Genomic DNA, 14746 nt, shown 5'->3' with positions numbered 1-14746 from the left:
CCATCTAGGTGTGTGCATGAGCATGGTGGGCCATATGACCCCTTAGGAAACCATTATTATTTATCTTAGGACACTATATGACCTCTTAGGATAACATATGGTGCCGTTACAAGTCATATGGTGTGATAAGGGGTCATATAGTGTCGTTGTGGGTCATATGGTGTCCTAAGGGGTAATATGGTGTTTTATGACCCCTTAGGATACCATATGATCTCATAGAACACCATATGAGCCCTAACGACACCATATGGTGTCCTAAGGGGTCATATGGTTTCCTAAGGGGTCATTTGATGTTTTATGACCCCTAAGGACATCATATGACCCCTTAGGACACCATATGACCCCTAATGACACCATATGACCCATAACTACACCATATAGTAACCTAAGGGGTCATATGGTGTTCTGCGACCCCTTATGACACCATATGACCCCTTATGGCACCATATGGTGTCATTAGGGGTCATATGGTGTCTTAAGGGGTCATATGGTGTTGTTAGGGGTCATATGGTGTCACAAGTGGTCATGTCATGTACGAGGATGTTAAAAGGGGTCATATGGTCTCCTATGGGGTCATAGAACATCATATGACCCCTCAAGACACCATATGACCCCTTAGGACACCATATGGTGTCGTTAGGGGTCATATAGTGTCCTAAGGGGTGATATAATGTCCTAAGGGGTAATATGACATACTTAGGGGTCACAAAACACCAAATGCCCCCTTTGGACACCATATGACCCCTTAGGACACCATATGGTGTCGTTAGGGCAAATATGGTCTTCTAAGAGATCATATGGTATCCTAAGGGGTCATAGAACACCATATGACCCCTTAGGACACCATATGACCCCTAATGACACCATATGGTGTCATTAGGGGTCATATGGTGTCCTAAGGGGTCATATGGTGCCTTAATGGGTCATAGAATATCATATGACCCCTTAGGACACCATATGATCCCTAAGGACACCATATAACCCCTTAGGACACCATATGACCCCTAAAGACACCATATTGTGTCTTGAGGGGTCATATGGTGTCACAAGTATTCATGTCATGTACTAGGCTATTAAAAGGACACCTAATGACCCCTTAGGAAATCATATGACCCCTTAGGACACCATATGGTATCCAAAGGAGTCGTATGGTGTCATTAGGGGTCATATTGTGTCCTAAGGGGTCATATGGTGTTCTATGACCCCTTAGGACACCATATGACCCCTAACGACACCATATGGTATCCTAAGGGGTCATATGGTGTCCTTAGGGGTCATATGGTGTTCTATGACCCCTTGAGACACCATATGACTCCTTAGGACATGTCATATGGTGTCCTAAGGAGTCATATGGTGTCCTAAGGGTCATATAGTATTCTATGACCCCTTAGGACACTATATAACCCCTAGCATCACCATATGGTATCCTAAGAGGTCATATGATTTCCTAAGGGGTCATATGGTGTCCTAAGGGGTCATAAGGTGTTATATGACCCCTTAGAACACCATATGACCCCTAAGACCACAATATGGTGTCATGAGTGGTCATATGGTGTCGTTAGGTGTCATATGGTGTTGTTAGGGGTCATATTGTGTCCTAAGGGGTCATATGGTGTTCTATGACCCCTTAGGACACCATATGACCCCTAACGACACCATATGGTGCCCTAAGGGGTCATATGGTTCCCTTAGGGTTCATATGGTGTTCTATGCCCCCTTGAGACACCATATGACCCCTTAGGACATGTCATATGGTGTCCTAAGGGCTCATATGGTATTATATGACCCCTTAAGACACAATATAACCCCTAACGTCACCATATGGTGTCCTAAGGGGTCATATGATTTCCTAAGGGGTCATATAGTGTCCTAAGGGGTCATAATGACCCCTTAGGACACCATATGACCCCTAAGACCACCATATGGTGTCCCGAGGGGTCATATGGTGTCGTTAGGGGTCATATTGTGTCCTAAGGGGTCATATAGTGTTCTATGACCCCTTAGGACACCATATGACCCATAACAACACCATATGGTGTCCTAAGGGGTCATATGGTGCCCTTAGGGTTCATATGGTATTATATTACCCCTTCAAACCCCATATGACCCCTTAGGACACCATATGACCCCTAACATCACCATATGGTCTCCTAAGGGGTCATATGATTTCCTAAGGGGTCATTTGGTGTCCTAAGGGGTCATATGGTATTCTATGACCTCTTAGGACACCATATCTAATGACAACATATGGTGTCTTAAGGGGTCATATGGTGTTCTCTAACCCCTTGGGAAACCATATGAGCCCTCAAGACACCATATGACCCCTAAAAACACCATATGGTGTCTTAAGGGGTCATATTGTGTTCTATGTCCCCTTAGGACACCATATGACCCCATACGACACCATATGACCCCTCATGACACCATATGGTGTCCTAAGGGGTTATATGGTGTCCTAAGTTGTCATAGACCACCATATGACTCTTTAGGAAACCATATAACCCCTAAAAACATCGGATGACCCCTTAGGACACCATATTGTATCCTAAGGGGTCATAGAACACCATATGACCCCTTAGGACACCATATAGTGTCTCTAGGGGTCATATGGTGTCCTAAGGGGTCAGATGGGGTGCTAAGGGGTCATAGCACACCATATAACTCCTTAGGACACCGTATGATCTCATAAGACACCATATGACCCCTAACGACACCATATGGTGTCGTTAGGGGTCATATGGTGTCCTAATGGATCATAGAATACCATATGACCCCTTAGGACACCATATGACCCCTAACGACACCAAATGACATGTCTAAAGGGGTCATATGGTTTCTTAAGTGGTCATACAACACCATATGGCCCCTAAGGACACCATATGACCCCTTAAGACACCATATGGTGTTGTTAGGGGTCATAGAACACCATATGACCCCTTAGGACACAATATGACCTATAACGACACCATATGACACCTAACAACACCATATGACCCCTTAGGACACTATATGGTGGTCTTAGGGGTCATATGGTATCCTAAGGGATCATACAACACCATATAGAACCTTATGACACCATGTGACTCCTTAAGACACCATAGGACCCCTAATGACACCATATATAGTGTCTTTAGGGGTCATATGGTGTCCTAAGGGGTCATATGGAATCCTAATGGGTCGTAGAATACCATATGACTCCTTAGGACACTATATGACCCCCAACGACACCATACGACCCCTTAGGACACCATATGACCCCTAACGGCACCATATGTTATCCGAAGGGGTCATATGGTGTCTTGAGGGGTCATATGGTGTTTCATGACCCCCTAGGACACCATATGACCCCTTTTAACATCCTAGTACATGACCTGAACACTTGTGACACCATATGAACCCTCAAGACACAATATGGTGTCATTATGCGTCATATGGTGTCCTAAGGGGCCATATAGTATCGTTAGAGATTATATGGTGTCCTAAGGGGTTATATGGTATTCTATGACCTATTAGGACACAATATGACACCATATGACCACTAATGACACCATATGGTTTTGTTAGGGGTCATATGGTGTCCTAAGGGGTCATATGGTGTTCTATGACCCCTTAGGACACCATATGAACCCTAACGACACCATATGATGTCCTAAGGGGTCATTTGATGTCGTTAGGGGTCATATGGTGTCCTAAGATGTCATATGGTTTTATATGACCCCTTAGGACACCATATGACCCTTTAGGACACCATTGATGAATACTAAGAGGCGGGGTGAATTAGTATACCAAAAAATATTTTAAACAAACTCTTAAACAATTTAGCAGATAACCGGTACAGAAGATTCACTAATAAACCGGTTAAGATAAATGCAAACCAAATAGAAAACAAAGCATTCATCCACAAGAGCACAATCACCATAACACAAGATATTTGATGTGGAAACCCAAATGGGAAAAACCGCGGTGAGCAGAAACTCACAAGTAACTATCTGCAAAATAGAAACCAAACTGGTTAAGGTTAGACCGGTTAAGGTCATACAATGTTCTTCACCAGAACAGATCTTGTTACGAATCTAGATCTCTTTTAGGAGATAAGTCCTGTTAAAGACTACCTTGTTAAAGGATTTCAGATCCACAGTTGTGAACCACCTCGTTAGAGGATTTACAAAGGTTTTGTTGGGCCTACCCAGTTAAGGGTTTTAGACTTGTCGAAGATATTAGTAATTGTGTATGGTGAAAATGGATAACAATAATAACAATATTGAAAAGCTAAATGAATTCAACCACAAAAACCCTAGCCTAACAATCAACAAAGATCCACCATAACATATGAAGATTACCTAAGACAATGCAAATCACATGAAATCACAAAGATTATACCATCACATGTCCAATAGGGTTTCGATCTCCATTCTTCCTATCTCCATTGATCTTGCTTGATATATTTGCTCTCAGATTTTTATATGCACAAGAGCTCAACAAAGAACAGAATGTGGTTGCAAGTAGGATCGTAGTGTAGCCAAAAATGATCATTAGCATGAATGATTAGGGTTTGATAATGAAGAAGGCATCTCCTTAAATAGAAGACACGATATGAAATGGAGGGATAAGATTGAGAGGTGTAAAGAGGAGGTTGGCTAAGATTAGAGGGTAGGTAAAAGAAATACCAAAATAATGAAAGAGGTAGGTAGTGTAGGAATTAAGAGATGAATGACATGTGTCATGTGTAGAAAAAGCTAATGAATTAATTAAATAAATAAAGATTTATTTAATTAATAGAAGAAGTAGGATAATTAAATAAATAAAATTGTTTATTTAATTTAGGAAAGGGATAATTTAAATAAATAAATGTATTTATTTAAATGAGAAATAAGGCTAGAAGAGGATAAATGAATTAATTAAATAAATAAGGATTTATTTAATTAATAGAAGAATTAGGCTTAGATAATTAAACAAATAAAATATTTATTTAATTAGACTGGACAATTTTGGGTGTCTACATTTTGCCCCTCTTTGAGACAATGCGGCTTGTCGCGTTGTTTCAAAGAAGATAAGATGAACTGATACAAAGTTGCCCCAGAATGGGAATGATATGCCCCCTTGAGAGATTGGATGAAAATGTTTGAAAAGATTGCAGACAATCTCTCGATAAGAAAGAAAGGCTAGAATGGATTGACCAGATAAAGTGACAAAGTCACGGGATGAAGAAGACTGACTCGAGAAATGAAGGCCAAGGCTAGGGTAGGCTATAAGATAGACCACGGGCAAAAGACATCCTCATTGTCATCTACACCCTCACGAGATCACAGTGCAGAGCGAGAAAAAGAGCAGCAGCAGTCAGCAGCGATGGCTTTCGTACACAGATTCGACCGCGTTCGCCGATTTCAGAGACCAGCAGAGGCAGGAGAGCCGGTAAGTACCACCAAACCTCCTCATACTTTGACGCATTTGCTTTTGTCATTAATGCATGGTAGATAGGGAAATAAATGCGCTTAGAAGTAGGATGCAAAAAAATGCAAAAACTGGGAAACCGCATCTGCGTCGGTGTCAGGCGCGTTTGTGTCCGACAGGCACGTCTGTGTCGGTGCCAGGCACGTCTGTGTTTGGAACCGCATTTGTGCCAGATGCGGGCGCGTCTACGTCCTTCAAGGGCGTTTGTGTTGCAAAGTAGCGTTTGTGAACAATTTAGGCACGTTTATGTCAAACAGGTGCGTCTGTGTTGTTTAGGCGCGCTTGTGCAGTCAATAGGCGCGTTTGTGAGTTAGAAACGCGTTTATGTCTGAAAATGCAAGGTTTTTTTTTGTCTTCTAGGTCAAATCGACAGTTCTGTGATGAACATACGCTGTCGATTGGATAAGCTGCTGAGAGGATACACTCAAGCAGGTCCTCTAGGAAGACTAGGATAGATCAAGGCACTTTGTGATGAACAGGGAGCACCAAGATAGAGTACTTTGTGATGAACAGGGAGTACCCAAAGTATGAGCAGCACTTTGTGATGAATAGGGAGTGCAAAATGTGAGTAACACTTTGTGATGAACAGTGAGTGTCACACACGTAGTACTTTGTGATGAACAGGGAGCACTACTAGGATAGATAGCAACACTTTGTGATGAATAGTGAGTGTCACTAAGATAGATAACCATATGCATTTAGATAGCGAGTAGCATTTTGTGATGAACAGTGAATGCCACCATGACTGACATGATTGATTTGTTTGACTGCAGGAGTATTTGCCTATGTTGGAGTCACGGGAGAGATTCCCGTCCACACAGAGGTTGCGACCGGAGTTGTCTTTTCAGGATAGAGCTGCCATCGAGGAGATGGGTTTGAGACACATGTTGTATGTGCCTGAGTTTCGGGCAAACATGGGTTTGCTGACTGCGCTGGCCGAGAGATGGCATTTAGAGACATGCACATTTCATTTGCCGATGGGTGAGATGACAGTCACCCTTGAGGATGTTTATAGGATTCTGCACATACCGATCGATGGAGAGCTGATTCCGTACGATCGAGACGGAGATAGGGATGCCCTTAGACGAGTGTTCTAGGAGCCGGGACTGGAGATGAGGGTGGGACAAGTGGCATGGGATACCATGACATGGACAGGATTGGCACTACCAACAATGTTGGTAGGAGTTATCAGTGGGTTCCTTTGTATCAGTTTTGTACCATTTTGTATGATGATGTAGACACCTGCGGGTGATTGTAGCCATATGATTTTGACATCATTGTATCATGACATTTTATATATATATGAGATGATTCATCTTTGCGGAAGCTATATGCATGCATACCTATATGATGAGATGTTCTTATGTGATGCTTATGATATGGATGCAAATATTTATATGATGCAATGCAATATTTTTGTTCTTTTATGTTGTATATGTGATGCATGATGCAAATGTGATTGTATGTAATGCAGGTGAATATGATAATGCAAATGTAAATTGGGCTAACAGGTGTTGTTAGCAGGATGTGATGCAATTGTGATATCTATATGTATGTATGAAATGCTTATATGTGGTAATGCAGGTGTAAACTACATGAAATGCAAATGTTTTTGGTGTGTCATTATACTCAGTCATGTGATAGCAGGCTACACGGACTTGAGAAGGACGATAGAAGTCAATCAAGAAAGGGGGATGGAAGACAGAAGATATGAAAGTGAAAGAGCTTCTTGTGCGTTATCATCATTGAGCTTTATTATGGCAAGTAGGTTATGACAATCGAGGCATATGTTCGACCCAGAAAGTCATTGTACTTGTTTGCATGGAGATAAGACAGTCACAAACAAGGAATGCCCCAGTTCACACTAGACTCACAGTGTCCTCATATCCTTGGACAAGTCATAGCATTACTAAGAGACAATTCACAGACAGCAAATGCAAATAGGTGACGATACCCCATCCTCGCCTCTAGTCAAAGACATCCTGGAGATAGAATCTCTAGTCAGAGACATCCTAGAAAAGCTAAAAGACATGTCACCAAAAAGATGAAATCAAAAGAAAACCAAGACTCGATACCAACATCCACTGTAGTCCTCAAGTTTAGTGTCTCTTGTCACTTGTATAAGTCTTATTTGATTGTGGTCACAATGTTTACTTTCACAAAATGGATAGATAGCACTGAACCATAATGTTGTCTGAGTCTGTTGAAAGATTTGATTTGTTGAATCTCATTGTTACTGTTGTGTCTCATCTGAAACTGACTGAATCCATGAAACTGATACTTTATTGCGGAGAAGACGAAACTTTATTGCAGACTGGCGATGCAAATGTTGCTTTATTGCGGATTGTGTGCGGATAGACTGAAGAAAGTTGGAAGAAACTGTACTCCTCAAAACATGTGGTGTTCTCAGTTCCACACCCATCACTAGACGCAGGATTTGCCTTAGCCACAGATAGGATCTGACTTATTATGGATGGAAAGGGAGGGAAAAAGGGGGGTTTATTATGAATGGCTAACCAATCTTAGGTAGATCAATAACAAGCCATGATGGGAATGGGTAAGTTTATTATGAGTGAATTGGTCGTGAGTGTGTGCAAAGTGAAAGGATGAAAATGAATCCTGAAGGAGGGAGGAGCAATGTCTCTACGCATGGTGCTGGTGACCCAGTTTTCACCATGGTACTTGCCCAGGGCGCCACCGAAGTGGTTTTCACCGTTGGACGAAATTATTTCTCTTTACTTTTTTGGATTTTTCAATTTTTTTTGTGTCACAAGGCGCCTGTTTGCCAGGTTTTCACCAAGTAACGATTTTTTTGTTTTATAATTTTTTTTGTATTTTTGAATTTTTTGATTTTTTTTTGTATTTTTGAATTAGGATATTCCAGAGAACTATGTGTAAAATCTGTGAAGATGCATGCTGTTGATAGGATCCTCCAAAGGTTCACCTTCTATAGTAGAGAGCTGATATGCCCCAGATCCATAGACTGCTGTAACGATGTAAGGACCCAGCCAGTTTGGTACAAACTTGCCCCTCTTCTCTCTGTCTTGTTGATTTTTAGGATTTTCTCTGAGAACCAAGTCACCTACCTCAAATGTGCGAGGCTTGACTTTGTGATTGTAGCTGCGACTCATTCGTTGTTGGTAAGCCTTGAGATGATTAAAAGCAATTTGTCTCCGTTCATCCAACAATTCTAGTTCTTGTAAGCGAGAGACCCTGTAATCTTCATCGCTGATGATGTTTTGCAAAGAGACCCGTAAAGAAGGTAACTCGACCTTAATAGGCAAGATGGCTTCAGTGCCGTAGACAAGTGAATATGGTGTAGCTCCTGTAGGTGTACGGACACTTGTGCGGTAGGCCCAAAGTGCAGGATTGAGTTGGATATGCCAGTTACGGCCAGCGTCATCGACTGTCTTTTTGAGGATTTTAAGAATTGTTTTATTAGACGCCTCAGCTTGGCCATTACCCTGGGGGTAATATGGTGTGGAGAAACGATGGGAAATATGGAAGCGGTCAGAGAGTTCACGAACATCCTGATTTTTGAAGGGATGCCCGTTATCAGTAATAATGGAATTAGGAATACCATATCGGCAAATAATATAGTTAAGGATGAAAGTAGCAATTTGTTTCCCAGTGACTTGTGTCAGAGGCACAACTTCAATCCACTTTGTGAAATACTCTGTGGCTGTGATAATGAATTTATGACCGTTGGAAGAAGGAGGGTGAATCTTGCCTATGAGATCGAGTCCCCACTGACAAAAGGGCCAAGGAGACACAAGTGGTTGTAGTTCTTGTGCTGGTGCATGTATGAGGTCTCCATGAATTTGACATTGCTTACATTTTTTGACAATTTGATATGAGTCTTTTTCCATATTGGGCCAGTAATATCCAGTCCTGATGAATTTCCTGGCCAAGGTAGGACCACTAGCATGCGGACCACATATCTCTTCATGCACTTCACGTAACGCTGTAGCATCCTAAAATTGTGACACTTGCAATTTCGACTGCATTTCGGTCTTCACGATGGCGACGCAATACGCAACCTGAATGGAGACCCTGAAACTTGCTCACGACACTAAAAACTGCATTTTTCAAGCACCCTGGCCTGAACCTCCTTGCACCCTGTTGTCCCGGAGGTGGGACCAGAGCGCCCAGCGCCCTGGTCCCCTAGGACCATGGCGCCCAGTGCCCTGGTCCCTGGGTCCTATTTTGGGCCCGGTCTCTTTTGGACTTCGGGTCTTTTTGTTTGCAAATGAAAATAAACTTTCCTGGTCGGCCTAAGGTCGGGAAAATCAGTCTTTTAACCCTAATTGGCAAGTATATAAACTACATTTTCCTCTCTCATTTGGAAGATGATAGATGGAAAAAAGGCGAAAGCAAGATTCAAACATTCAAGCATTCAAGCATTCAAGCATTCCTTCTAAGTCTCCATTCAAGGCTAAGTGTTGCATTCAAGACAAGGATTCAACCATTGAAGAGGAGATCACATACAACATACTACTACATGCTACATACAACATACAACAAACAACAACATCTATACCTTCGCACATAAGGATACAAACATCCTTAGAACAAGGTATTAGTACTTGTTTTACATTACAGACATTTACATTTACAACATTTCTCATTTCTTGGTTAATTCCAAAATCGGGGTTTGACCTAAAGGCAAACCGCTAATCCCTAACCCCCCAATCGTCTTCTCTTTTCTGTGTGTAGGTTGCAGGTACGCGGCTGAAATTGAAGATCTGGAATCCTTGTGCAGAGATGAACAGATCCCCCTTCGTTTCGCGGATTTTTCGGAGGACCGTGGCGCCGAGCGCCATCGTCCCGACAACTTTTGCTCAAATTTGCAGGACAGTGCCGTATCGACATTTTACTGCTAATTCCAAGTCCGCAGCTTCATACTATATCCCTATCTCAGTTTATAAAGCGAATCTTTGTCACTTTCTATGCATTCCTAGCTTAATTCTCCTATGCACATTCTTTACAAAAGAGGGTAGTCTTGCTTTCTTAACCCTTGAAACGCATTTAGCATCCAATCTTGCCTTGTGTGGGATTGGATCTTGTGAGTTTCAACCCCTCTTTTGAATGTAAAGTCTCTCCCCTAAGTGAAAACCATCAACCCTAGCGATCTCCCTTCTCTCTCCTCGGAGTTGGAAGAGGGGAGAGCAACTAGGGTTCGATCACGATTTTCAGCTTTACATTTTGGTGAACCTGACGTGAACATCCTTTCTAATTATTCATGATTAGATCTGAAAATTGATTCCTTGATTACATTTCCATGTTTGATCTTTTGCAAAATTTTAGAGGTGATTGCATAAAAACCCTAAAATTTCTTTTTAGTAATTGAACTTGTGAAATATTTAATTGTTAATGCTTATTTCAGATCTGCCCTTCTATTGCAAATTATCAATTCATATCTGTGCTTTAATTTTGAAAATTAAGTGGTTAAGTGTCAAAACCCTAATTTTTGAAACCCTCTTGATTCAACCTTTGTCCGACAATTTCACTGATCAAAACATCTCCAAATTAGCTGTAACTTTGGATTCCGCAATAAAATCACAATATCTTTCATCCCTGAAAATTTGGAAAAAAGTTGCGATGACCGTGTGCACTCCGAGCGCCATCGTCCCCGACATTTTTTCCAAAATTTCGAGAGCAAGATCTTACTGTATTTTCCTGCTAAAATCCAGAATTTTGGCTGCTTTTATCAATTATAACACTTTCAAAATTACAGTCAAAGTTGGTCTTGTGATTGCTTGGATTAAGGCTTCTAATTATTCAAAAATCATCGAAATTGAAATTTTGTGTCAAAATTGTGTTCTTACTGTCCTAAATCTGAAAAGTGTGTTTACATTCATTCAAAATTTCAGTGCTTTATTCAAATTCTTGCAATTTGTGACTTTTGAAGTTAAGTGCTTAATTACAACAACTTTTATTTCCGCTTTCAAAATTGAATTTTGCGTGAAATTGAGTCAATTTTTAAATTTCAAAACTTGCATTGCTTTTGACATTCCCTCTAAAATCATAAAATTCAAAATTTCAGTTTCCCTCTCTTTTTCAAAATTCAAAATTTTGCATTTTTCAACAATCTTGGTAGTGTTCAATTTTGAAATTGCAACTTTAATTTGGCCTATCTACAGATCGTAAAATCACTCAATTTTTTCAGATTAGCTCTAAAATCATCATACCTTCCATCCCTGCAAATTTTGAAAAAAGTTGCAAGGACCGTGTTGCACTCCGAGCGCCACGGTCCCGGACATTTTTTCCGAAATTTCGGGAGACTGTCGTGATTGCATTTAACAGCTTAAATCAAGAAGATTGGCTGATTTTACTGAAAATTGCTACCTCTAAATTCAAAATCTTTTCTTCCTTCCTAGTGCATGAGTTTTACAACAATAAGCCCTACTTACACTATTCCCGTTAGACGAAGCCGTAGAATTAAGTCTTTTCGAGGTTTAACTACCGAGGAGATGGAACCTAATTTGAATAGCCTTTTTAACGAGGACATGGGTAATTCCTCTAATCCTCCTAACGATGAAGAAGCTCTCCATGAGGTTTCTGTAGAACAACTTTCGAAATTGGATAACCAATTTGACGATTTTCACCAATGGATGTCTCATGAGTATCCTGATAGCCAAGCTCTTCCTTTAATTGAGGGTCTAAAACGCATGCTTCAAAGTGATAAGAATGGAATTGATATTTTGCATGGTATTTCACACATTGTGAATTCGCATGTGATGCCTATGAAGAGTTGTGCCGAATCTTTAGGTTATACACAACCTCCTACTCAAGTCAATCATTCTGTTCCTTTAACAACTTCTATTGCTAGTATACCTACCTTTACATCAAACATAATGACCACTTCAATACAAGACATTCCTCCTATGATCACCAGTCATGGGGGCAATCCCTCTTCTTCAATCAACCCTCTTCCTTCATATCCAACTTCTTCATTCATTTCTTCAATGAGTGTTCCTATTACATCTCCACAAATGAACATGACGCAAGGGGGCAATTCATTTAACCATTCCATTCCTCCTTGTAGTGTTCCTCTTGTCCAATCATCTCCTATGACTAATTATCACAGAGTCCCACCACCTTACTCTCTACCTTCTTTCAATAACAGCACACCTCCATCTCAATCTAACACACCTAATATGAATTCTTCGACTGAAGCGACCATTAACAATCTTGCACAAACTGTCTCTTCTTTACAGCAACAAATTGCCTCTATGAATCAATCTAAGTTTAGTGTGCCCACATTTGATGTTGCGAGCCCACTTTCTCTTGACATTGTTCGAGCTATCCCTCCTAAACATGTTGAAATCCCGCATTTGGAGCTTTATAACGGTAAAGGAGATCCTCTAACACATGTTAAGACTTTTCAAACAATTTGTACTGATTTTGCTTATGACCAAAGGTTGCTTGCAAAACTATTCACTAGAACATTAAGAGACAAAGCCCTACAATGGTATTGCTCGTTGCCTTCTTATTCTATTACTTCTTTCGAACAACTTGCAAATGCTTTCATTCAACAATTTCAAAACAATATAAGTCCTAAAGTTACTTTGATTGATTTAATGCATTGTAAACAAGGTGTTAAAGAAAAAGTGACTGATTTCATTGGTAGATATAAGCATTTGTATGCTCAAATTTCTTTTCCAGTGCCTGACAATGATATTCAAAGAATCTTTATTTCTAATTTACAAAAAGATATTCGAGACAAACTTCTGTTTTCTGAGTTTACTTCTTTCCAACAGTTGTGTGCCACTCTTCACAATTATCAACTGACTGTGAGTCAAATGGAACAATCACATCCTATGGCTCCGAGTGATAAGGGTGATAGCAGTCAACAACCATTTGGGAAGTTTAAACCGAACAGAGATTCCATCAAATTCAATGAAAACATCATCAACAACAATGTGAATGCGGCATCAGGTGTGCCTCCTATTTCTAAGTTTTTCAAGAAAGAAAGAAAGTATACTCCTTTGAATGAATCATTGCATAGTATTATGAATAAGTTATTGGAACAAAATGTGCTTACTCTTCCTCCTATAAGACAAATTGATCCTGCAAAGATTACTTCACCTTATTTTGATAATAAAGCTTTTTGTCACTTTCATCGTCAGCTTGGGCATGACACTGAAAAATGTTTTTCTTTAAAGGGTAAAATTCAAGATTTGATTGATAATAATACTATCTCTATTTCTGGAGTGAATGATAAAGGCAACACATCTGTAGCTCCTCCTAACCAAAATCTTCAGATCTTTACTGATCCATTACCTTCTCATACCTCTAATGTGATTGAGGCTAATGATTCCTCTCTCTCATCTGATGGTCTTGTGTCTATGACTCCGAATGTGATTAACTTTGTAGAGCAGCAAGAAATCCCTAAAGAACCTTCCATCACATTTGATTCTAGTGAAACCATTAGAGCACCTGATGGTCCTTTATACATAGTTGCAAAAGTCAAGAATACACCTTGCCGTGGAGTACTTATTGATCCTTCATGCATGGTTAATGTTATTGCTGAAGAATTTCTTTTTACTTTGCAATTGAATCAAGTGATCTATGACAAAATAGATGTGATTGTGAAATTATTTGATGCATTTTCTTCTCCTGCAATTGGTTCTATTACATTGCCTATTGAGGTCCATAACAAATCCCTTGATGTGAACTTTGCCATTATTCCTTCATCCGAACAATTTCGTGTGAAGCTTGGCTATCCTTGGCTATCTTCCATGAAAGCTATTGCTTCTCCTATTCACAAGTGTTTGAAATTTCCCCATAATGGTGAAGTTGTTACTGTCAATCATAGTCTCTTTAAACCAGCTGAAAGAACTTCTAGTGTTCCTATCGATTATTTTTGGCCTAAACAATTCCAATCTCTTCCTCCGCGAAGCGATCATCTTTTCAAATCTTATCAAAAGTGGAAAACAGATATGATCCTATCTCTAAGTGAACCTAGAACACCTAAACTTGATATTCCTATCGTTCTTGAGAAGGAAGTTCTTCCTTTGAAAGATAAAACTAATATCTTTCCTCAAGAAGATTCTCAACCCATTCCTATGGATGTGACTATGTCTATGCCTAATAAACCTTCTAAAAGTAGACCTATACCTCCTCGTCATGATGGACTTGGTCTCCTTCCTAAACCAAAAATTCCTCCTTTATATGGAGCAGTTCCTCCTCCTTCTTTTTATAGAGAGAAGAGACCTTCTTCTTCTCCTATTATCTAGCCTAAGAGACCACAACCTAAACACCCAAGTGATAGGGATGAGAACATTCCTCC

Source organism: Cryptomeria japonica, chromosome 1 (genome assembly GCF_030272615.1).
Source record: "Cryptomeria japonica chromosome 1, Sugi_1.0, whole genome shotgun sequence".
Taxonomy (NCBI): Eukaryota; Viridiplantae; Streptophyta; class Pinopsida; order Cupressales; family Cupressaceae; genus Cryptomeria; species Cryptomeria japonica.
This window is presented reverse-complemented; position numbering follows the sequence as displayed.